We start from the raw sequence: 22887 nt of genomic DNA on the forward strand, positions 1-22887 counted from the left end.
CCCCCCCCCCGCCTCTCCCCCTACCCCATGTGTCGGACAGGCCCATCTCCCTCCCGTTAAGCCACCACATTAATTCAGGCCATATTTGGTGAGGAGGAAGAAATATGCATCGGCCTCGCTGGGGGGCAGGTATTGTCACCTCGGCCCCAGTGTCATTTAGGCCTTGGTGGAATGGGTGAGCCCTTTCTTAAGCCCTGCTGTGATGCCACTTTTCTTAGTAACATTACTTCTTTACTTTGGGATTGCAGGTAAACTTTTACGTCATTGGGCCCACCCTGTTAGCTTAGATAGAGCCCCCTACCTAGACCAGATTAGGACAAAGGCAGGCAGGGCATAGCTAGCGAGATACATCTAGCACCCAGGTTTCATTAAACAAGACTGGTCACCAACACCCCTACGAAATGCCTTGTCTGTGCACTTCATTGTTCATTCTACTATAGGGCCTTTCTTCATAAGCGCAACAAACACGTTTAAGATCACAACTCCGCCAGAAGTGCTAGGATATACAAGTTTTATTTGCATTTTACTTCAATCCACGAGCATCCCCTAACATACTTAAATGGACTCCATATTCCATTATTTTCAAAAGGTGTAGCGCTTGCTAGATTTACCAAAAATAGAAACTGAAAACAGGAAAGCCTACCAATAACGTTTGCGCCAATTGACGAACCTTCGCGAAATTTTCAAAACTCTTGGGGCGCTCCGGTCCGCTCCCATCTTGAAAGTTTCAATGTGATTTGGCAAGTGGGGGCCAAGAAAAAGGGGGGTCCCAAAACATGTTTTCCCCATGCAATTTTCCATAGGAAACTTTAGACACGGCTACAGCCCAAACTGCAGAATGGAATCACACCAAATTTGGCAGAAAGGTAGCCCTTGGTTCAGAAAGAGACCTTTTTGTTAAATGGGGTAAATCCGTTCAGTAGTTGCTGAGAAAATCAAAATTAAAAAAGTTTTGATATATAGAGGCGAGCAGGATCCGCGCACCCTCTTGATCACAAGCTTTATGCTAATTGAATGTCAACACTCCAAAGCAGGAAGTGTTGGCAGCCATCTTGTGCCTCGGTAGAACCGAGACACAAGAAATCAGGAAAACAAACGCGCAAAACACGAAAAGGGGTCAGAGTAGAAACACCCTGACCCCCTAGGCCTGCTCAGGGGGTCCCACAAGGACACCCAAGACCCAAAAAAATAATATATATTTTTTTTTTAATCGCAGGAAGCGTGGAGGATCCGCAGATCCAGCCGCGAAAAAAAGAAAACGAATCATGTGCTCCCGCGCTTCGTTACTATTTAGCCCCCGGGTGGGACAAGTCCCGGGGGCAATCTTTATATTGCAATGGGGGGCCCCGGGAACTGCCACCCCCAGGGCTTTTTGAAAATATTTGAGGTGGCGCTCATAGCCCCCCTAGCCCCGGGGACCGCCACCCCGGGCTTCTAAAATAAATGGGTGGGGGGCTCAAAGGACCCCCAAGCCCCGGGGACCGCCAACCGCCGGGGCTTTTTGAAAATATTTGCAGGGACTCACAGCCCCGGGGACTGCCAACCCCCAGGGCTTAATTTGTTTTATCTGTGTGGGGGGCTTGAACCCCCCCACATGCCCCGGGGACCGCCACCTCCCCGGGGCTCTAAATATTAAAATTGGGGGGTCCATGACGGACCCCCAAGCCCGGGGACCACCACCCCCAGGTCCTTGTAAAAGGTGGGGGGAGGGACTCGCAGCCCCCTTCCTGGAGCCCTCGAGGGCCCTGGGGACTGCCACCCCCCAGGGCCAACTCCTGCAGTGTCTCAGGGTGCCCACCCCCGGGACACTGCTGTTTGCTATGGCAGGACGGGAGTCTTGCGGCTCCCGCCCTGTCATAGCAAACCGCTTTGGTTTTAGAAGAGAGAGCAGGGAATCCTGCTCTCTCTTCCAAAAATCAAACACAATTGCTTTTCCACACGTGGAGCTGCAGCAGTTCCCCATGTGGAAAAACAATGCCGGCTCCCGCAGGACGCGGGGAGCCGGCGGGACCGTGAGGGGATTGGGGACCTCCCACAGTCAAGATGTGTTCAGCGACCATGCCGCTTTTTACACCTCTCTGCAACGCAGCTTTGAGGCGCTTACTGGCGGTACCTGGTGGGCTAGTTGGACCCTCAGGATGCAAGGGGAATTAATTCCCCAACTTAAAACGCGCCATGGGGCGCGTTCGCACGGTGGTGGAGGGAGGAGGTGGGGCCTGATGTGACGTGTGCAAACGCCCTGTTGCCCGTTTTAAGTTGGTGAATTAATTCCCCTTCAATTCTGAGGGCGCCTGGGGACTAACTAGCCCACCAGGTGCTTCCAGTAAGCGCCACTGTGCTGTGTTGCAGAGAGGTGGTCCAGGCCGGGCCCCTTTTTACACCTCTCAGCAACACAGCTCTGTGGTGCTTACTGGAGGTACCTAGTGGGCTAGTTGGACCCTAGGGACACTCAGGATTCAAGGGGACTTTATTTCCTAACTTAAAATGGCCATAGGGCGCGTTTACACAGTGGTGAAGGGAAGGGGCCTGAGGTGAAGTGTGCAAACACACCCTGTGGCGCGTTTTAAATTGGGGATATAATTCCCCTTCAATCCTGAGGGCCCCTGGGGCCAACTAGCCCACCAAGTGCTTCTAGTAGGCGCCACTGAGCTGCGTTGCAGAGAGGTGGTCCAGGACATGCCCCTTTTTACACCTCTCTGCAACGCAGCTCTGTGGCGGTCATTGGAGATACCTGGTGGGTTAGTTGGACCCAAGGGGCACTCAGGATTCAAGGGGACTTTATCCCCCAAATTAAAACGACCACAGGGCGTGTTTGCACAAGTCAGCTCAGGCCGCCCCCCCCCCCTTCACCAGTGTGCAAACGCGCCCTGTGGTGCGTTTTAAGAGGTAGTTTTACTCCCCCCTGCCCTATTATGTACTAGGGTCTTACAGAGGAGGCCATAATAACCACAGGGGTACCCCAACGCATAGTGTTCCCTAGTATATGTAGGTGTTTTAACTGTATTCTAAGTGTCTTTTAGCATAGCACTGGCTTTAGGACTGGTTAGTCAGAGTCAGGTACCACCAGAACCCATCTGAAAAACTTGAGGGTACAGGATGATTATGCAACAAGGCCTCTTTCTGCTCCTGTTTGTTCTTCCTGCACTTTTCATTCGTCTTTGAGAAGGATAAGTTACTTACCTGTAATCCTAGTTCTCTTCCAGGGGTATCCTCATCAAAGTCATAAGCACTGAATACTCCCGCCCACGTGCGGGGACCCCGGAAATAATATAAAATGATATATGTAAATCACATATAAATAGCTCCACATATATGTATGCACATATATCATTTTTTCTCACACCAATGCAGCCCCAAATCAGAGGCTAAACAATGTAAATACTCATACATACACTGTAAATAGCAAGGAAACAAAAAACACATTAGGTCAAATAGCCCTTGAACTTTGTGTTTTAATGAGCCAAAATACTCATAAATCCTGAAAATTGCTAATAAATAGACATTGTTAGCCACAGGCTGCATTGAACAGCAATAGCATAGAAAATGAACCCATTTTCAACAAAAACTGGCACCGTGCCTTTAAGGCAGCTATGACCTCTGGCTTCCCATCATGCCTCAGTGGGGCCAGTTAGGTCAGTTGTTCTTTTAATAACCCTGATGTCAGGGCTCAACCATAAGTCATAGAACAGACAAATCTCATTTACCTGGGGAGGCGGGTGGGTTGCTTATGACTTTAAGTAGGATACCCCTGGAAGAGAACTAGGATTACAGGTAAGTAATTTATCCTTCTCTTCCAGGGAATCCTCATCAATAGTCATAAGCACTGAATAGAATAGCAAGCCCAAACACCACCTGCAGGTAAATGAGACATACATGACCCAACCAAAACATTTGTAGTAGCCGAGTATGCAGCTGCTAAACAGATTCCGGAAGGAGGACTGGCCTACCTGGGTATCTGCTCTAGTGTCAGAATCAAGACAGTAAAGTCTGGTAAATGTATGGATGGACCTCCAGGTTGCCGCCTTACAGATCTCTGACATGGGCACATTATGGAGAAAAGCTGCAGTCGCCGCTCTACCCCTGGTGGAATGTGCCTTGGGAGAAAAACCCAGAGTTTTCTGCGCCAATTGATAGGAAAGCTTGATACACAAAACTATCCATATTGAAATAGAATGTTTCGAGGCTTCGTAACCTGTTCTGATCGAACCATAGTTGACAAATAGTTGATCAGACTTACGAATAGACTTGGACCTATCCAGAAACAATTTAAAATCTTTTTTCAGGTCCAAAGAATGCAAAGCCCTCTCAGCTGGAGTAGAGGGATTAGGGAAGAAGGTGGACAGAGAGATGGTCTGATTTACATGAAATTCTGACACCACCTTGGGTAGAAAAGAAGGATGTGTCCTCAGTACTACTCTATTCAAGTGGAACACCGTAAAGGGTTCCTTGAAGCAGAGAGCCTGAATTTAGCTCACCCTACGAGCTGACGTGATTGCTACCAAAAAAGCAGCTTTCCAGGAAATATGCTGTAAAGTAGCTTTATGAATGGGCTCAAAAGGAGGACCCATTAATTTTGTGAGAAGCAGGTTCAGCTCCCAGGGCGGAGAAGGAGGATGCACTGGGGGTACACTTTTTTTTAACCCCTACAGGAAGTCCTTCACAGCTGGCAGTTGGAAAAAAGAAGGTTGTGAAGGTGATCGCCTATAAGCTGTTATAGCAGCTAAATGCACCTTAATGGAATTAATCTTTAAACCTGCTTTCGCAAGATATAAAAAATAAGGAAGAACAACTTCTTCCTGACCCTTAATAGGATGATGACCATTTTGCATGCACCACAGATAGAAGTGCTTCCATTTACAGGGATAAGAATGTCTTGTGGAAGGTCGTCTTGCTTCCTTCAGGATGGACATACAGTCCTGTGGCAATCCTAGATGGCCGTATTGTATGACCTCAGGAGCCATGCTGTCAAGCTCAGTGACTGAAGCTTGGGATGATGAATCCTCCCGTTCATTTTGGATAACAGGTACGGTCTGCATGGCAGCCTCTTGTAAGGAGTCACTGACAGATGAAGCAGGTCTGTGTACCACCATTGCTTCGGCCAGTCGGGGGCAATGAGGATCATCGTTGTGCACAAGTGTGTCAGTTTGCTCACCACCTTCGGGATCAATGGAAGGGGTGGAAAGGCGAACACAAATTCCCCTGACCAGTCTATCAAAAGGGCATTCCCTCTTGTTCCTGAACGGTAAAACCTTGAGGCGAAGTCTCGGCATTTGGTGTTTTTGTTGTCCGCGAACAAATCTAAGATGGGACGACCCCAAGCCTGAAAGATGCCTTTGAGCACCTCGTCGTTGAGAACCCAGTCTTCTCAGTCTTCAAAATGCCGACTCAGCGCGTCCGCCCTCACGTTCTGTTCTCCTGGGAGGTGGACCGCTGTGATTGACAATTTGAGAGCCAGAAGTCAATGCCAGATGCGCTGGGCTTCCAGCGACAGAGTCCGTGAGCGCGTTCCCTCCTGCTTGTTTAAGTAGTACATCGTGGTGGTGGTGTCTGTTTGTACTAATATTGGTGTTTCTCGAATCGAGGGAAGGAATGCTTTGAGAGCCAGGTGGACTGCTCTCAAATCTAGCATGTTGATGTGGTATGTACATTCCTTGGGGACCACAGACCTTGCACCTGGAGATGACCCATGTGGGCTCCCCAGCCTTTAGAGAAGCATCTGTGATCAAGGTCTGTGCAGGAGGAGGTTGATGGAACAGAATTCCCACCTGTATATTTTGCTTCCTTGTCCACCACGGAATGGAGGCTCGAGCTGTTTCTGACAGAGAAATCTGATCGTCCCAGCGAGCTGACTGTTGGTCCCACTTGTCCTCCAGATCCTGCTGAAGAAGACGCATCCGAAGCCTGGCATTCGGGACTAGAAAGATGCATGAAGCCATCAATCCTAGCAGAGAGGCAATTCTTCGCACCTTCTGAACCTTGTGGCGGAGTACCAGCAGACACTTTTGAGTTATAGAACACTGTCTCTCCTCCAAAGGAAAAACTTTTCCTATCCCGGAGTCTAGAAGAGCTCCTAGGAAGTGAATCCTCTGGGTGGGCTGAGAGACTGATTTGCCGAAGTTGACATGCAATCCCAACCGGTGACAGAGCTGGATGCAGGTCTGGAATTGATTCCTTACATCGTCTGGGGAAGGACCTTTCAGTAGCCAATCGTCCAGATATGGGTACTCGAAGACTACCCTGCAGCGTAGAGCGGCCGCTACTACTGCAACACACTTCGTGAATACCTGGGGAGCTGACTTCAACCCAAACGGCAGGACCTTGAATTGGTAGTGAGAGGTCCCCACCTGGAACCGCAGGAATCGTTTGTGTTTGTGGTGTACCGGAACATGGAAGTAGGCATCTTGTAGGTCCATCGAACACATCCAATCTCCCCTCCTGAGATTCGGATATATTTGGTGAAGCGCCAACATACGAAACTTTTCTTTTTTGATATGCAGGTTGAGCATTCTTAAGTCCAGAATGGGCCTGTATTCTGCCTTTTGGCCCTTTTTTCTGACCAGGAAATATTGGGAGTACACTCCTTTCCCCCTTTGAGCGATTGGAACCCTCTCGATGGCTGACTTTTCGAGAAGTATCGCTACTTCCTTTCTAAAAAAGGATGAGTTGATGATTTAAGGTTGGCCTTGGAGGAACGGGTGGAGGCAGGTGTTTGAAATGAAGACAGTACCAATATCCCTCCTCCCCTGGATATCTAAAATAGCAGAAGCCCATGTCAACGGCATTCTCTCTAAACATATAGACCTAAACGGAATCCTGGACCCATCCCAAAATGGCTTTAGAGTGGGTCATAGCACCGAATCCGCCCTATTGGCCACGACTGAACATCTCCGGACGATTTTAGACTCCGGCCAAAGTGCTGCGCTGGTCCTTTTAGATCTCAGCGCAGCCTTTGACACGGTATCTCATGACATCCTTCTGAAACGTCTGGAGATGGCCGGAGTTTCTGGCCTTGCGCTCGCCTGGTTCCACTCCTTTCTTAAGGACAGATCCTTTAAGGTATCAGCTCCCCCATTCCTTTCAAACTCCCATCCTATAACACAAGGAGTCCCCCAGGGTTCAGCGTTGAGCCCCTCCCTTTTCAACCTGTATGTCCAGCCGCTTGCGGAGGTGGCCAAAAAGTGGGGGCTCACGCTGGTGTCGTACGCCGACGACACCCAGCTGGTCGTCACCCTCACAGAAAGCCCGTCCACCGCGGCATCCAAGTTCAGAGAGGGTATGGCAGCAGTGGCACAATGGATGACGGATAACTACCTCCAGCTCAACGCCGGAAAAACCGAGGTGCTCCTCCTTGGCAGAAACACCCGCCTATGGAACGAGCACTGGTGGCCGTCATCCCTTGGCAATACCCCACTCCCCAAAAACTGTGTAAAAAACCTGGGAGTCTGGATGGATGCCAGCCTCAGCTTTCAATCACACACCAAAAAGGTGGCTGCCACCTGCATAGGTCTCCTAAGAAACCTTAGGCCTATACTCGGATTCTTTGATCCTAAGGCTCGACAGCTAATTGTCCAGGCAACCATCCTGTCACGCCTTGACTATGCGAATGTCCTCCTCCTGGGAGCAAACAAGGCAGAAACGGCTAGGTTCCAACGAATCCAGAATGCGGCAGCGAGAATACTGGTAGGACTCCCACGGAGATGTTCAGCCAGAACCACCATCCGTAAACTCCACTGGCTGCCTGTGGAACACCGAGTCAAATTTAAAGCTCTCATTACGATCTTTAAAATTGCCAAACAGGGTAACCCCCCGTTGCTGCGAAATCTGGCATGCCCCTATGTCCCCGGCCGAGAACTTCGTTCCTCCAACCAACTTCTCCTGAAAGTACCAAGAACCAAGCGCTGCCGTACTGGAGGCCGTTCCTTCGGCGTCCTCGGTCCCAAACTTTGGAACGATCTTCCTCTCAGCGTACGCTCCATAGACTCTCTCTCTGTCTTCCGTAAGGCAATTAAGACCCTCCTCTTCCCTGCCCCATAGGCTACCTCTCAGCCTGTCCAGGAAGAAGTGCTTCTGTCTCTCAGCGCCGGGACGCCCCTTTGCTGGGGTAGCTGTTGCGCTTCACCAAACCTAGAATAGAATAGAATTCTGAAGTGTAGTCAACACCCATCGGTCTTGAGTAATGCTCTGCCACTCTGACATATGATGCACGATGCCTCCCCCCACTGGAGTGGTCAACGGCGCTGGGGGAAGGAAGGACTCATTGCTTTGGCTGGGACTTATTGGAATTGTTGCCCTGACGTTGATTTCCACCTCCTCTGGAATTACGCTTGCCTCTGAATTGGGACTTCTGTTGCCCTTGTTGGTCCTGGCCTTTCTATCAGTGAGGGGTTTGAACCCTCTGTTTGGAAGAGCCCTTGTTGTAGAAGCGGTACTTCCTCCGAAATTTTTTCTTCTTCCCTAGCCCTACGGCTTTAAGAGTGTCCAACTCTGACTTCATGTGTTGCAATTCCTCATCAGTACTCGCCCCAAACTGCAATGTTCCCGAAAAGGGAAGGGTCAAGATTCTAGCCTGAGCCTCCGGTTTTAAGGCTGTCAGGCGCAACCACGATGACCTTCTTGCTGTTACTCCAGGGTATCTCCATCCGCTGCAGCACTTATGATTTGATTGGAGACCTGGCTGCCCTCCAAGAGAATCTCCTCGAAATTGTTTCGGTCCTCTTGCGGGAGTTTCTCAGTACTTTGGAGCGTGATCGCTCTCTGGGTCGTGAGACCTGCTTGTCCCGATGAGCTTGCAACCTGGCTGCTGTTTCCTTGTCTGGACCCCAGTGATGCAGAGGCCTACACCATCTCGGAGATAGCCTGATGGCAGGAGACTTCTGGGTGTGCTCCCTCGCTGGTGAACGTGCCAGAGGTGGCAGATCTGTTTGTCCATGCTGCGAACGTGCAGGAGAATGCATGGACCTCTCACTATCCCAGGAGTAGATGACTACATCTGGAGATCTACCACAGTGAGAAGAACGGGAGCCCGAAGAAAATGATGACAGGCTCACGGGAGACCCATTCCCTCTGGGCGGGTGCCTGGAAGTAGACCTTGTGCGACTCCGAGAAGCACGCTTGTCTGACACTCTTTTCTTTTTAGCCGGAGGGCTCATATGCACTGGAGAATGTTCTATCGACCAAGATCTTCTCCCTGACATAGATTCCACCTCCGCAGTTGAAGCCGATCTTAGGGACCTCTGCTGTGGTGCTACGGAATGGGACTGAGGAGAGGGTTGGGATCGTGTAGGAGAGACTTGCCTCGAAGACAGATGCTTTGACGTCGACCGTCAATGCTGTGACGTCGACAGGGACCTTCTCGACATTGAGCGCCGTTGACCAGGCGACGACGGAGGCTGCTTCGACGTCGAACGTCGATGCTGTGATGTTGACGGGGATCTTCTCGATGTCGAGTGCCTCTGACTGGGCGACGACGGAGGCTGCTGTCGACCGTCGATAGTGAGACGGCGACGGAGACCTTCTCGACGTCGATCGCCGGTGACTAGGCGACGACGGAGGTTGCCTCGACGTCGAGCGTCGCTGGCTGGACGCCGACGGAGGATGCCTCGATGTCGAACGCCGATGACCGGGCGTCGACGGAGGATGCCTCGACCTCGAATACCGATGACTAGGCGTCGACGGAGGAAGCTGAGATGTGGAAGATTGGAGACGATGCTTCAACGCCGGCTGTGTCGACGATGAGCTCCTATGCTTCTACGGAGACCTCTCTCTCGCCCATGCACGTCCTGTAGAGGGCAGCGGAGGTACCTTGTCTCTCGACACTAAAGCCTTCGTCGTCGAAGGAAGGAGACTCGTCTTTGCCGTTGTCGACGGCCTCTTCGACGCCGATCCCGACGCCAAAGGACAACAAGTCGGGACTTCTCTCGACATCGATCATGTCCTGCGCCTCTTCTGCCTCTTAGGAGACCTACCTCTCTCAGAGAGACCATAAATCTGAATTCTCTCCCGATCTTTGAGAGTTCTTCTGGATAAAGTCTTGCAGTGTTCACAAGTGCCTGCAGAATGAGTCTCGGGGAGGCAGAGGATACACACAGGATGTGTATCAGTCTTGGCCTTCTTCTTCCCACAGGAAGGGCAGTTGTCAAAAAGAGAAGGCATTTTTGACAGGAAAATTCCTTTTTTAAGATTCAAAAAAGGCAGCACTAACACTCTATGCCCAAAAGACGTCGAGTGAAAGTAAAATTTGTAGAAATTCTCAAGTATTTTTTGACAGAAAGTCAAAAAGAAAGGGAGCTGTTGAACCAGGGTCCTGACTGAAGGAGCCGGAAAGAACAACTGACCTAACTGTCACCCCTGAGGCATGATGGGAAGCCAGGGGTCATTGCTGCCTTAAAGGCACGGTGCCAGTTTTTGTTGAAAATGGTTTCATTTTTTATGCTATTGCTGTTCAATGCAGCCTGTGGCTAACAATGTCTATTTATTAGCAATTTTCAGGATTTATGAGTATTTTTGCTCATTAAAACACAAAGTTCAAGGGCTATTTGAACTAATGTGTTTTTTGTTTCCTTGCTATTTACAGTGTATGTATGAGTATTTACATTGTTTAGCCTCTATTTTGGGGCTGCATTGGTGTGAGAAAAAATTATATATGTGCATACATATATGTGGAGCTATTTATATGTGATTTACATATATCATGTTATATTATTTCCAGGGTCCCCGCACGTGGGTGGGAATATTCAGTGCTTATGACTATTGATGAGGATCCCCTGGACGAGAACTTCTGTTGCTTCTTTCGGCATTTCTTTTTCTTCTGTCTGTGTGATTTTTCTTCTTTCTTCACATCTCCTACCTCTATAGCCATAGTTAGAAACTAGCATTTAAAAAACCTTTGAAATTAACTGAAAAAAAACATAGGCTTTAGGGGTGTTATAGTTAGTTGGACATTTCACTCATACAAAACCATTGAAATTCCCCTGTTATAGTTAGTTCCGCTAACTATAGCTCACGCACCCGCAATGCACTGCTAATGACGTCACATATTACATCACGCAATACATCACTTATGACATCCTCCTTGTGATAGTGGCAGACCTCCTCTCACCCTAATATAACCTTTGATACACACACTCAGAAAAATAAACTAACATTTTCAAAACAATGGACATACCAATACCACTTACAACACACCTATTCAGTAATTCCAAGATCTACACACACATCCATTCATTCACCAACACTCCTATAAAGTCACTCATACATGTACTCACTCATCATATGTACTCATACACCTATACATCCTGTTACACACTGACACTCATCCATAGAGTTACTCACACAGTCACACATGCAAACAAAGTATCAACATCCATTAAATTGCATACAGTTATACACACACCACCACACTTACTGCAAAAGAAACTTACACATACTTACACTCTTAAGCCATCACTTATAGAAACACATACTAATTTATACAGGAACTTTTTCAAATCTCTCACTCTCACATATACTCACTTATCTACACCAATACTCACATATACTAGTTTAAAACATATGTAGTTACTCACTTATCAACCCATACAGTCCTGCACACATGCTGTCTTCAGCACATACAGTGAGTCTCTCATTCATGCAACTATGCACTACGTAATACCCCCACTGAACCAAATACTCAGACACTCATACTGATACTAAAAAAAACAACTAATAACCTATATAGACACTCATGTAGCTACTCACCAACCCATGCAGCCACTTATACACAAAGTGAGACTGATGCAGATATTTATATATTTAAACATTACTCACTAACCCATGTATTCCCTAAGATACACTTAATCAGTCAGTTATACAATTTTTCAACAAAAAAATCATTATTTTAGACACTTACATACCCATTTATTCTTCCATCTACCTTGAGATATACATATATAAAACATTTAATTTTCAGAAAAACACATTCACTGAATGATGTAATCAGTGATGTCATGAGTGATGTCATGAGTGATGTCACTGACCATGTCATGAGTGATGTAATATGTGACATCATCAGCAGTGCATTGCGGGCGCAAAAGTTATAATTAGCTGAACTAAATATAACAGGGGAATTTCAAAGGTTTTGTACGAGTGAAATGTCCAACTAACTATAACGCCCCTGAAACCTATGGTTTTTTCAGTGAATATATATATATATATATATATATATATATATATATATATATATATATATATATATATATATATATTCACTGAAAAAACCATAGGTTTCACACCAGTTATAGTTAGGAATTAGCATTTAAAAAACCTATTAAATTCACTGAAAAAACCATAGGTTTCACACCAGTTATAGTTAGCTGGAAATTTTACTGATATAAAACCATTGAAATTCCCACGTTATAGTTAGATGGACTCACTATAACTTGCGCGTGCAATGCACTGCTGATGACGTCACATATTACATCACTCATGACATGGTCAGTGACATCACTCATGACATCACTGATGACACCATCCAGTGAATGTGTGTCTTTCTGAAAAATAAATATATTTTATATATGTATATGTAAAAGTTGATGGAAGAATAAATGTTTAAATAAGTGTCTAAATGGATGGTTTTTAAAAATTGATTTTGTTAACTGGCTTAATAAGACATCATCAGCAGTGCATTGCACGCGCAAGTTATAGTGAGTCCATCTAACTATAACGTGGGAATTTCAATGGTTTTATATCAGTAAAATTTCCAGCTAACTATAACTGGTGTGAAACCTATGGTTTTTTCAGTGAATTTAATAGGTTTTTTAAATGCTAATTCCTAACTATAACTGGTGTGAAACCTATGGTTTTTTCAGTGAATTTCATAGGTTTTTTAAATGCTAATTCCTAACTATAACTGGTGTGAAACCTATGGTTTTTTCAGTGAATTTCATAGGTTTTTTAAATGCTAATTCCTTTGTATATCGAGTTTCTAACCTTTTTTTTTTTTACAATTTGCTGTTTTTTTTAAGTATTCATTTTTTTTTATAATTTTTTTCTTTTGCGCTCTGGGTGCGCGCTCCGGGAAGCTTTCAGCTAAGCTCTCCTGTAAGCTTCTCCGAGAGCTCATCTGAAAGCGCACCCAGAGCGCAACTGTCGTTCGTGAAAAAAAAATATGAATGAAAAGTTAATAATAATGCAAAACATTTCGTACCATACAAATAAAATTTGTTTTTTTTAATATGGAAAATGATTATGCATTTCTATAAAAGATTGATGACGTCACTTCGGCGCGCAACGTAAGTGCCCTCGGAAGCGCATACGTGCGCGGCGCATAAACGCACGGAAAAGCGCCTACGATCGCGCCACGTTTGCGACCCGGAAGCGCCTACGATCGCGCTGCGTAAACGCACCCGGAAGTGCTCCGGAGAGCGCAGCGTAAACGCGTCGGGTCATGTGACCCTAAAATAACACTTTTCATTGGTTGCTAACAGTTTTTTTTTACAATGAATGAAATCCCCACCCATTTCCTTCACTTCTTCTTTCACTTTTGTGACTGAAAGACCTGCCTTTTTTGCTGCTCCATATTCCTGGATTCATCATGGCTGCCAGACCATCCAGCAGTGAAGATGACTCCAATGATTTCATTGATGAAGAGCCTCCTACCCCAAAGGTGAAGGAACATTTCATCTGGAAATTTTTTAAGTTTCCAGAAGGCCAGAAGAAGGTGAATGCACCAAAAGTAGAGTGCAGGATCTGCAAACAGGTCCTGTCACGGGGTAACCCCCAAAAAAAATACTCTTTTGGCAACTTCACCATGATTCGCCATGTGGAGAGGAGGCACCCCCAGAATTTTGCCCGGGAAAGTGTCAGGGCTCTGGCACAGGAGGTTCCCAGAGATGGGGCCTCTACATCAACAGGAGGAGCAACTTCTTCTGGAAGAGAACAATCTCAGGGGCAGGTAGCAAACATTCAACCTGCATTCAACCATGGGGTCGTCAGATGCAGATACTGCAATCAACTCCTCACCTATGGGGAGCAAAGTGTCCTGCTCATGGTTCGGGCATTGGAGAACCATCACTGCCCTTCCCACCCCTAATTTTTTTCTTTTCTTTTTGCTCCTGTTGAGCAGTTTCTATTCCCTGTTTTTGTTCCTCTTCAGTTAAAAGAAGAAAACCAAAAGTTCTTTTCAGAACTACCTCCAATTCTCATCAAAGAGCTATAATCTTAAAAAATGAAGAGTAAGTGAAATATAGTGCATTGATAATTGAAAGGAGAATGAGTAAGAAAGAACAGAAAGGTATGAGAGGTGAAAGGAAGTGAAGTAGGAGGACTGAAAGAAGGTGAGTGTTAGAAAAGAAAGTTATGACACAGTGAATAAACTGGAGGCCTCATTTCTGAAAAGTGACGCATCGCTACGTGAAAATAGCGATGCGTCACTTTTCTGGACGCACTCCTTATGACATTCCAGATATGTCATATTTAATATATGACTAATCAATTCGCAAGGAGTTACAGATATGTCAGTATTTCTGACATATCTGTAAACACAAAAGTAACGCATTGCAGGAGTGCGTCACAAAAGTGACGCAACTCCAGTAATGTGTCCTTTCACATGGAAAAAGCACCATGTGAAAGGTTTGCTGTGAAGCAGGCGCAAGATTTTGGCGCAACTGCATCCTAAAAGTGACGCACTGCGTCATTATTACCAAGCTTTTTGCAAGGAACACCCCCTCTGCATGCATTATACCTGACACTATTTTTTAAAAAGTGACGCATCTAGGTACATGGGTCACTTTTTAAAACTCTGCGCCATATTGTATCTGCATCAGGTATAATGTATGCAGAGGGGGCAATCCCTCGCAAAAAGCTTGGTAATAACAACGTACTGAAATCTATGAGATTTCCCTGCGTCACTTTTAGGATGCTATTGCGTCAAAATTTTGCGCCGGCCTCGCATCACTTTTATGTTTACACATATGTCAGAAATACTGACGTATCTGTAACTCCTTGCAACATGATTCGTCATACATTAAATATGACACATCTGGAATGTCATAAGGACTGTGGACAGAAAAGTGACGCATCACACCAGCAGTGTAATAAAATGTGCCTCGTTGCACTATATTTAAAGGATGCAACAGCATCCTAAAAGTGACGCAGTGAAATCTCAAACATTTCACTGCGTCGCTATTACAAAGCTTTTAGTGGGAGAACACCCCCTCTGCATGCATTATACCTCACGCAGATATAATGTGGCGCTTGATTTTAAAAAGTGACCCATCTACCTAGATACCTCACTTTTTAAATATAACGCAACGCAACACATTTTTTTACACTACTGGTGCAATGCGTCACTTTTCTGTGCGCACTCCTTATGACATTCCAAGTAACGCATTGCTGGAGTGCGTCACAAAAGTGACGCAACTCCAGTAATGTGTCCTTTCAAATGGGGAAAGCAGCATATGAAAGGTCTTGCCTCAGTCTAACACCTGCTGTAAAGCAGGCACAAGATTTTGACGCAACAGCATCCTAAAACTGACGCAGTGAAATCTCAAAGATTTCACTGCGTCGCTATTACAAAGCTTTTTGCGGGAGAACACCCCCTCTGCATGCATTATACCTGACGCTATTTTTAAAAAGTGACGCATCTAGGTACATGGGTCACTTTTTAAAACTCTGCGCCATATTGTATCTGCAACATGATTCGTCATACATTAAATATGACACATCTGGAATGTCATAAGGAGTGCGCACAGAAAAGTGACGCATAACACCAGCAGTGTAATAAAATGTACCTCGTTGCACTATATTTAAAAAGTGACGCATCTAGATAGATGCGTCACTTTTTAAATATTGCATAACAATGCGCATTTTTTTACACCGCTGGTGCGTCACAAAAATTGACGCACAGGAAGCGCAAAACTAACAGCGCAAGGCCTTCATAAATATGGTCCTGGATTTTCCCCGTGCTTCGCCGGTGCGCGTACCATGCGCTTCCCCCGCGCAAAACGAAAAAAAAATTTTAATGCCCTGCAGGACCCTATTTTAGTCCCTACATCAAACCTAGGGGGTCAGAGGGGGTCTACTCTTCCCCCTTATGGTCATTTGCCCCTTTTTTTTTCAAACCCCTTGTGTCTCGATTTTACCGAGACACAAGATGGCGGCCGCTCCGCACTGTTTAGAATGTTTACAGACAACTGAGATCCAATCAGCTTCCTGCGCGCAAGTCGCGTGTCGCGCCTGGAGCGCACTCCGGTGCGCGCACGGGAGAGCGCCTATAGATATATATATTTTTTTGAACCTAAATTACTCAAAATCCACTGGAGCACATATCTTGAGACATAGCAAAGGCACATCGGGCTACCAGTCCCTACAATTTTGCCAAGTTTGGTGGAAATCCATTCAGCCGTTCGGGCTAAAAGTGAAATCGACCGCCCTATGGAAATTAACATGGGGAAAACGCGTTTTGGGACCCCCCTTTTATCTCGGCCCCCGCTTGACGAATCCCCCCCAAACTTTCAGGGAAGGACCGGACCGCCATGAGACCATTTTCCTGAAAATTTCAGGCAGATTCGTCAACCGGCGCCAAAGTTATTCAAAATAGAATGTTGAGATTTAACATTGAAAATTATCCTAACTATAACTACCTACTGGCGACCGCCAGTAGGTAATATATATATATATATATATATATATATATATATATATATATATATATATATATATATATATATACATACATAGCATAGCGATAGTATAGCTAAAATTCCATAGGAAGTATTGTCACATAGCAATCAATAGGAAAAAAGCTGTCACTTTAGTCCAAACTCCTGCCAATCAGGCATCAGCACCCTCTAGAACCCTCTCCCCAGAGACACAGAACCTCAGATTTTCTAGTACGAAAGTGACATAAAAGTCAAGTAAACGAGGAGAGCCTCTGAGGGGAGGTGGATGGGTTGCATGTGAATCTATGAAACTGACACCAATACTAGAGAACCACAGTTTACAGGTAAGTAACTTTTGTTCTTCTCCAGTATAGGGGTGTCTTTCATAGAATCACATGCATGAATCAGAATAGATAGCAGTAACTCCAAAACTGTACATAGACAGGTATGTGTACATGTAAAAATACGTACATATACCATATATATATATAAACATTTTTATACCCATATATATATATATATCTATCAGTGCATGATAAAATATGTATTTAGAAACATACATCATAAGTATATTCTATACAGGAGGAGGGAAGGAACAGAAGCTCACCTTTACATAGCACTGCTTGCCCCACTGCTGTGTCTGCATTGTCTGCAGCTTCAAGACAATAATGCTTGGAAAAGGCGTGTCTGCTAGACCATGTTGCAGCTCTACAAATTTGATGAAGAGGCACACCGGCAAACAGTGCGGCCAAAGAGGAGACTGCTCTGGTAGAGTATGCCTTGATCGTTCTTTGCAGTGTCTTCCTTGCTTGTTGATGACAGAAAGAAATTGTACTAGATATCCATCTAGCGATAGTCTGTTTGGTTACTGGATGTCCTTTATGCATCATGCCGTAAGCAACAAAAAGCAGATCAGTTTTTCGAACACTGGCTGTCTTTTGTAGATAACATTTTAAACACCTTTTGACATCTAAGGAGTGTTAAGCCTTTTCGGCTGCGACTGGGGATTAGGGAAAAAGGCTTTAAGATGACCGGCTCATTTAGGTGGAAATCAGAAAGCACCTTAGGGATAAAAGGCGGATTAGTGCAGAGCACCACTGAGTCCTTGGTGAATTGAAGAAAAGGTGGTTTGATAGCAAAAGCCTGTATATCGCTGACTCGTCGAGCCGAAGTAAGAGCCAAAAGCAATGAAGTCTCCCAAGAGTTAAATTTCAAATCAGCCCTATGAATGGGTTTAAATGGGGACTTCATGCGTTGAGCTAGCACAACGTTTAGATACCAAAACGGAGGAGGGTTTCGTATTGGCGGGAACATCCGAAATAAGCCCTTGAAGAATTGTTGAGTTATTCTAGACGAATAAAGACAATTGGAACCATCTTATCGAAACCTGAAAATTGCTGCCAGAAAACTTTAAGAGTAGCATGAGATAACCCAGATTTTGCTAATTGCAAGAAAAAAGGCAAGAGTTGTTCTGGCGGAGAAAAAATCGGAAGCACATTTGAAGCCTTACACCAAATGCAAAATCGTTTCCACTTAAGTTTGTAGGTTTTGATAGTGAAAGGTGCCCTGGCATTAGGCACCACCCTGCAGTCCGAATGAACCCACTAAATTGTCAAACTCATAGTGTTCAGGCGCCAGGCCGCCAATTTCAGAGATGCCAGATCCGGATGGCAGACTTGCCAATGATCCATTATGAGAAGATCCGGAATTGGACGAAGTACTATCGGATCACCCTCCGACAGCAGGAGTAGTTCTGAGAACCAAATCTGGCAAGGCTATGAGAACAATGCGACATGGCTCCCTCCGCATCTTACGAAACTCCCTTGGGACTAGAGGAATCATCTGAAAAGCGTAAACATAGATTTTTGACCAATTCATTAAAAAGGCATTCCAGCACGACCCTGGTTGGGGAAGACAGCTTGCGTAAAATTGGCGTTTGCAGTTCTGACTGGTTGCAAATAGGTCTAGATTGGGCTGTCCACACCACTGAAAGTTGCTGTTCAGCGTTGGCTGATGAAGTTTCCATTCGTGGTTGGACGAGATTGACCTGCTCAGGAAATCCGCCAGAGCGTTGGACACTCCCGGAACATAAACTGCTGATAAAGTCATTTGATGTTAAATCGCCCAGTTCCAGATCTGCTGTGCTTGTAGAGACAGGAGAGTGGACCTTGTACCCCCTTGTTTGTTCACATAATGAATGTTTGTAGTGTTGTCCGTCCGGATCGACACTGAAGCACCTTGAAGGAGGAAGCAAAAAGACTTTAATGCCAGGAATATCGCTAGTAATTCCAGTAGGTTTATGAGCCACGCTCTTTGCAGAGCATTCCATTTTCCCTTGACTGTGAGACCTTGAAGTTGTGCCCCCATCCCTCGAGGGAAGCATCTGTTGCAAGGATGAGACTTGGATTGTCTACTACAAAGGAGCGGCCTGCTGACAAGTTGGTTTTGTGAGTCTACCATGGTAACACTTTGTGAATTCAAGAGGTAATGATGAGCACATTGTCGAAAGACCCTGCGACCTGATGCCATTGTTTGTCAATTTCCTCTTGTAATGTCTCATCCTGAGACTACAGTTAGGAATTAAGGGAATGCAGGAAGATAGCCTCCCTAGAAGCGACATGAACTGTGGAACAGAAACTGACTTTTTTGCCCCTAGAAGAGATGCCAGCTTGGAAATCCGTTTTTGTCTTTCGTTTGAGACATACGCCTTTGTTGTCCAAGAATTTATCCTGGCTCCCAAGAAAGTCCGAACCTGAGAAAGGGTGAAGTGTGACCTCTCCAGGTTTATGGACAGGCCCAGAGACTGAAATAGAGACCAACATATTCGAGTGTGTCTCGTTGCCACTGCAAACGACTGCGCCTTGATAAGGCAATCATCTAGGTAGGGAAAAATGTTAACACCCGCTTGACGAAGATGTGCTGCCACCGGTGCTAAAACCTTGGTGAACACTAGGGCGCAGAGAGAAGTCCGAAGGGGAGGACTTTGAATGGGAAATCTCTTCCAGACACTCTGAAGCGCAGGAATTTTCTGTGACTGGGTAGGATGGGGACATGAAAATAGGCATCTTGAATATCCAGTGTTGTCATGTATTCTCCTTGAGAAAGAAAAATAAGTACTTCCTAGAGAGACTTAATTGCTTCTTGAGATTGAGAAATTTGTTGAGAGAGCGGAGGTCGAGAATGGGGCGCCAATCCCCTGACTTTTCCTTGAAGAGGAAGAATTTCGAATAGTAACTTGCACCCCTTTGTAACTTCGGAAGCACTTTGATCGCTCCTTTTTGTAACATTACTCTGATTTGGCGAAAAAGTTCCTTTAGAAGTGCAGGAGGACCTCTGGGAGGAGAATTTGGGGGAAATTTGACAAATTCCAGGGTGTGCCCTCTGGAGACTGTCCAAACCCCATTGATCTGTAGTGAAGACTGACCAGTTTGCGAAGAAATGGGAGATTTGTCCTCCAACTTTAGCTGGGTTGTTTAATACAGTGGTAGGCAGGTGGAGGTTGTCACTGGTTTGACGAATCTCTGCCTCTGCAGGAAGATTTTCCTCTGTACGATTTATATGAAGCCGCTGGAGGCTGACAATAAGTTTGCTGCTGCATGAGGAAGAGGACCATTGTTGTCCCCTGGTACTGCCTGTTCTGATTGTAGCCTCCTTGAAAGGATTAGGAGGATCCAAGGAATCTCTCTCCACGAAAAGGCTGCTTTCTAAATTGTAATGTGCCCAGAGCACTTGCAGTATCAGTATCCTTTTTAATTGTTTGGAGGGCCTCATCAATGTGCTGACCAAAGACTTATTCTCCGTCAAAGGCATGTCAATAATTTTTGTTTGCACTTCCCGGCAAACAGGGGTGGACTTTTAACCAACCCTGCCTTCGGAGCATTGCCGCACCTGCCAATTGACGAAATGATGTGGAAGAAATATCCACTGCACAATCGATGATCTCGGCAGAGATCTTCTCCCCCTCCTGGAGAATCTTTACAGCTTCAGTCTTTGAATCTTCTGGCAACAGATCGATAAAAGGTGAAATTTCCAACCACATTTGCCTATCATAACGGCAGAGAATGGCAAGAGAATTAGCCGCACGGACCGTAGTTGCTGCCACAGTTGAAATATGTCTGCCATTGGCATCAAGGCGTCTGCCTTCCCAGTCAGGAGGAGCCGACAATGGAGAAGAGGGATTCCTGGCACGACGCTGAGCTGCCTGCAAGGTAACTGAATCCGTCTTCGGTTGACCAATTAGACAAGCAGGCGAATTGTCTGGTGCTTTGTATTTTTTATCTAAGCGCGGCAGAACCACAGGAATGGAGGCTGGGGTTTTCATAACTTTCAAACCCTCCTGCCAGATGAAATCTATAATAGGGATCGCCTGTACCTGTTTTTTAGGTTGATTCTTGAAATCATGAAAAACAATCCTGATCTTGTGAAACTATAGGGAGCTGAAATCTTTTGGCTGCTCTGTCCATGAGAACATGAAAACCACCTATATCCACAGGCGGAGATTCCACAAGAGTCGGAGAGGTAGGCGGCAGTGTGTCAATCTGATAATTGTCCCATTTAGTAAGTAGGGATCCATCATCCAACTCCCCTTCTTCTCTGTCTTTATCAGTTGAATGAGTGTACCCTATAACCTGAGCAGTAGATGCCACCGGAGAAATAGGAGGAGGCAGAGCAATGAATTAGGCAGTTTGAGGAACAGGTGTTTGAGGAACCGAAGAAACTGGTTCTGAAGGAGGGAAACAGCGGTCATCCAGCATGTGCTGCAGATTTGAAGTAAGCGATCAAGGCATTTGCACAGTTGGATTTTGAGACTGCGGTTCTAAATAATACTTATATTCATGGTCTACATCAAGGTCCTGGCATTTAATGAGGAGTTCTGATGGACTGAGAGCTGCTCGAAAACTCCCATCCTCTTCTGAATCGTGTTCATCTGCCCCATAATACAAAACTTGTGCAGGAAGATTTGGGGAGGCTTGAATAGGCCATATGTAAAGTCTTCAACGTCGTCGACGAACCCAATGTTGACGAGGCAGGCGTCGACAAAGCCACTGTCAACGAGAGAACCATCGATGAGGCAGGCGTCAACGAGGATCGTGTCAACGGGACCACTCTTATCTTGGAAGTTCCCGTCGACTGAGAAGCGCAAATTGACGAAAGAGTCTTTTTGATCTTCATCGATGATTAGACAGCAGCTGACTTAGGCTTCAGCATCACAGAAACCAGCGTAGACAGAGAAGTCGTCGTCGACAGCAACATAGCAGGCTTAGGTGACAAGAAAGTAATCGTCAACATCGTAATAGCGACGACGGAGGACTTCGTCAGTGGAATCAACAACGACGACGATAAGCCCATTTTTTGAGGTAAAGACACCTCTGGCAGGGTTTTTGACACCTGAGACTTAGCTCTCACGGGCACAGATGATGTAGAGTGACCCTTGAGGGAGGTAGCAGTCCCTTTTGACATTGAAGGCAGTCCATCACCTTTGTAAGAGTGATGTTTCTTTGGCATCTTGGCCTTAGAGGTCACAGTCTTAACAGAGGAATCACTCTCCACATCAGAAACAGGGTCATCCTTATTCTTAAGCTTCTGTAGCCAAAGAAGTAGTGGACCTTCTCTATCCCTTATGGTCTTCTGAGGAAAAGCCCTGCATATTTTACAGTCTCTCACCTGGTGATCAGGGAGAATGCAGTAAATACATTTCTTGTGAGGATCATCAGAATGAAGACCTAATTTTCCACAAGACTCACAGTGCCTGAAGAGAGATCTCTTGGTAGCAGACATTGTTGAGAAGTTGTAGGTTGAACTCTTGAAGAGAAAAGTTGAAGTACTGAGCAGAGCTCAGTGAGATTCCCTTCAAACAACGTGCAGTAGAAAATCTGAGATTCTAAGTCTCTGGGGAGAGGGTTCTAGAGGGTGCTGACACTTGATTGGCTGGAGTTTGGACTATATCTAATGACTTGAACGAGCTAATAAAGTGACAGCTTTTTTCCTATTGATTGCTATGTGACAATACTTACTATGGAATTTCAACTATACTATCGCTATGCTATGTGTGTATATATATATTCAATGAAAAAACCATTGGTTTTAGGCCATATATAGTTAGGGATTTGCATTTACAAAACCTTATTTTACTCGCATAAAACCATTGAAATTCCATATATAGTTATAAGCGCTAACTATATATCGCGCACCCGCAATCCACTGCTGATGATGTCACATATTACATCATTCATGACATGGTTAGTGACAT

This window comes from Lissotriton vulgaris, chromosome 7 (assembly GCF_964263255.1).
Source record: "Lissotriton vulgaris chromosome 7, aLisVul1.2, whole genome shotgun sequence".
Lineage (NCBI taxonomy): Eukaryota > Metazoa > Chordata > Amphibia > Caudata > Salamandridae > Lissotriton > Lissotriton vulgaris.